The following is a 4251-nucleotide window of genomic DNA, read 5'->3' as shown; positions in this document are numbered from 1 at the left end:
GCTTAGAAGAAGGTTTATCATGCTAGTCAGGGTTTGTGGCAGAACCACAATGTGGGAAAATTGACTTGAGAGTTATAAAGTGCAATGCTAAGAAAGTATCCCTATTCATTTTCTATCTGATTCCGGGACAGAATCCTTTTAAGGAGGGGAGACTGTAATAACCCCAATTTTTGGAATTTTTAAAACACGGATGAATAGTAACTTTTGCTGATGATGCTGATTAAGGAAAATTATCAGACCACGCTATATAGGAGTACTGTTATGGAAATTCTAAGATCGTATTAGTATTCCATAAAGTAAATAAAAGTGTATGTAAAGATCGTCAGAATCCAAATTCGAACACTTTGATTTTTCCCGAAAATCCACCAGATACCGAAAGAATTGAGTATAAGGTAACATGATTAAAAGGATTTAATTCAAGGATTATAAGAGAGGATCATAAAAGGAATATAAAATATTGAGAAAGGTTTAGGGGAACCCAAGTAATAAGATCCCGGGTATGATCCCTCAAACGATAAACGAGAACGAAAGTTAAGCGAACCGTATAACAGATCAGCGGTCATTAGCCAAGTAATTAGGGGTTAATCAAAGAGGTTAATGGACGATGATGTCATCACACCAACAAGAGGAAGACAAGTGTAACAAGATGACATAAGCAGATGACATGAGCATGACAAAGTGGGAAGGATTGGTTGGTTGATTGTGAGCCACACAATTTTTACCATGGTAACAATTTAATTAACAAACAAAAGGTAGCAACCAAGCCAAGGCAAAACAAATCACAAAACACAAATTAGAAGTTGACTTTTGCTTTCCAAGAACAAAAGCTCTCGGCCAAAACCAGAGAAGCAACTTGAAACTACCATATCTCCTTCAATACTCACTTAAATGTTGTGTTCTATAGCTCTTTAGAAAGGTATTGAGATGGCCTACAACTCTTGTGCACAAGTCTCGTCCAAATAAGCATGGTAAGACCCTCATTTTTACAGTTCCTTAAATCAGACTTTTAGAAACTTCAAAACCTAACTTTGCGTTCTTGATTTCTTTGGAAAGATCAAGCTTGTAGGAGGTTAGATTAAGGCTCCCTAAGGCTTCCTAGCAACTTAACACCTACCAAATAAGGTATCAACTTCAAACCCTAGCTTTGATTTTATGATTCCATTAAGTTTTATGGAAGCATTGTTAGTATTAAGGCTTGATCTTTGATTATAAGTAGTTTTGGTAGATTTGTATTGGTTTTGAATATTGGGTCTTTGATTGGTTAGATAAATTGGTAAAACTTGGAGTTGGGGACTGAGTTTGTATTATGATGGTTGAATATTGTTGTATTGGTGGTTGTGAGTGAATTGCTGATAATTTAGAGTGTTAATTAAATTGGAAATCGCGTAAACATAAACGTCATAATGCCCGATTTTCCTTAACTGTTTTGTTCTTAACTTTAGGACCCGTGAACTCACTGAAAGATTCTAGCCTTTTTCATTTTTAGATAGTTCATGTTACGAGCTTCGTTTTGATAATTGGTTCGCTTGAATCCGATGTACAGTTTAGGAGAAACGACCGTTTTAAGTAACGACGTTTCGCGAACGAACCATTACCCCTCGCCTTACTTTGAAACCTTGGTTAAGGCCCATAAATGAGTAATTGGAGTATGAAACATTTATGTAAAGTGTATTAGGCAGTTGGTAGGGTATTCGCGAAAGAATCGCCTTAAAATTCTTAATGGTCAATTTATTAAAAATGGTGGAGCCGAGGGTACTCGAGCGACTTAAGTGAATCGTTAAGCGCAAAAGCGAGCGTTAGAGTCTAATTGATCAAAGTTTAGATTCTTAAGCGACTTTGGTTTAATTCCAACTTATATGTTGTTTATAGGTTACCAGACTCGTCCCAGGCCTTTTACCACCCCCAGTCGCTCAGGCAAGTTTTCTACCCGTTATACTGTTGTTGTGATGTAAATATATGTATATGCATTATCTTGTGATACGTGCATGATTATTTTTAGCAAATTTTGCGATATATTGGAGCATGCTGATATGGTATATATGCATGTCTGTTTCGTAATCTTGATATCTAATTGTTGATTCAAATGCTTATAAGTTGCATAATACCTATGCTAGAGATAAGCAGAAGTTGCGTATACCCTTAGTATAGGGGACCCAAAGGTGAACATTTTCTAAACTGGGAGTCGATGTTCCCGAGTATAATATATATATATATTGATATAGTTTTCAAAACTATTAATCGAATAAGGTTTATTCGATAACTTTATTTTATTTAATGAATATTATTTTGAATATTCATTCGAGGACTTATGACTCCGCTTATTTTATTAAATAATATTCTTTATTTTATTAAAGAATAATGTTTCGATAATCAAACTTATTTTCGATTATTCAAATAAAGATCGTGCTTTCATATAAGTATATCTTTGGTTATTTATTATTCATTTCAAGTATGAGTTATAAAACTTCTACTTCAATTATTTTTATAAAGATTATCCTTATGGGAATATTATTTAAATAATAATATTCAGATATTCTCCAACATATCGGGACTAATTTATTTTATTAAATCAACATTACTCCAAACATTCTTAAAAATGTTTTCGAGTCTTCAAAATGATTTTAAGAGTTAGAGCGGATCCCAAAACTCATTTTTATATTTAAGATCTTCCTTTCAAATGGGATTTAAATACTCGCTCAAAACCTGAGGGATCCGGCTCTGTGGTGTATTTTATATTCGCAACAAGGTTGTTGTTTTGAGAAAACATTTTGATTACTTGCCCAACGTTCGGAAAGTAAGTCCATCTATTTGAGACGGCATAAGCAACATGGGCTCAATGGGCGTCCATGAAAGTGTAAGTGGCTCAGTGGGAGTCCATCAATGCGTAAGTGGCTGAGTGGCAGTCCATCATAGGTCCTAATGCGGCCAGGGTGATGACCAGTAGGGAATTCGTCCATCTACTAGTAGAAAAGGTTACTTATTGGTATCTTTGCCTGATCAGCAAGATATCAGGTTTATGCCAAGGTTTTCTCCTTTCCAAAATTCATTGGATATTGTTACTCTGTTTATAATTTTCATAACAGAGGTTTTCTAGGAGTGTATGAAATGTATATATATATATATATATATATATCGGGACTTAATGAAGTATCTCGTAACTTCATTTCTTTCAAATGATATTTCAAAGATTGAATATATTCAAGTCTTATCTTCTAGTCTCATCAGTGTGATGAACTTTTGAAACTAATTATAACTTGAACGGGGGTAGTTCAAGTAGTATTCGGAAAAGATATAAGTATATTGGAGTATCTTGTAACTTCATCTTTTGAACTTATATCTAGTAAATGATTATCTTATGCATGTCAAAGATTTTCAGAAAAACGTTGAGACAAGGTTAGATATATGAGATCACCTTGCAACGATATTTTTATACAGTTATAAACTGGAACTCTGTGTATATTATACATGTCAGAGGATTTCAAAGATTGTGAAAAGTATATATGTATGTATATACTGAATATTTTGCGACTTGGTCGCGTTAAGATATCAACTTGGTTCATTTCTTCTTAACCAAGACTTTCTTGAGTATTATGAGAATGCTCATATATTGTAAATTATTATACATACTATTTCGTTGGGCTTGTTGCTCACCCTTGCTTTCTTCTTTCATCACACAACATCAGATAGACAAGATGAACAGGACCAAGCTCCCAATTCGCGAGCGGATAGGAAACGTTCCGCAGTTTCCTATAGGCTTTGATGTCGCTGTAGCTGAGGTAGGAACTACCAATAGGCTAGGCTTTGAACTTTTGATGTACCAGACTTATGTATATTTATGAATTGTAATAATGGCAAAGAAATGTAAATTTATTCAGAAACCCTTTTAAGGTGTAATGGCATATAATTGTGGAATAAAATGACTCGTGTTATTTTTTGGATATTCATCTCTGAGACTATAACTTGTGTTGTGTGTATTTATTGTGGGGTCACAGTACGGAGTAGTTGATTGTTTATTAAGATTGGGTGTTATTAAGGGAAATGGAACTCGTGACAACCCGGATCCCCGACCCCTGATTTGGGGGTGTTACAAGAAAGTAAGTTAGTTCTCCCATCATACTCATTTCATACTTACTTTGCATCAATTTGGAAAACTTTTTGCAAAGTTTCTCATCTGTAGATCCAAAAATAATATCATCTACATAAATTTAAACAAGTATACTAGAGCCATTAACATTTCTGAAAAATAAAGTT

Source organism: Apium graveolens, chromosome 8, assembly GCF_009905375.1.
Source record: "Apium graveolens cultivar Ventura chromosome 8, ASM990537v1, whole genome shotgun sequence".
Lineage (NCBI taxonomy): Eukaryota > Viridiplantae > Streptophyta > Magnoliopsida > Apiales > Apiaceae > Apium > Apium graveolens.
Note: the sequence above shows the minus strand (reverse complement) of the source record.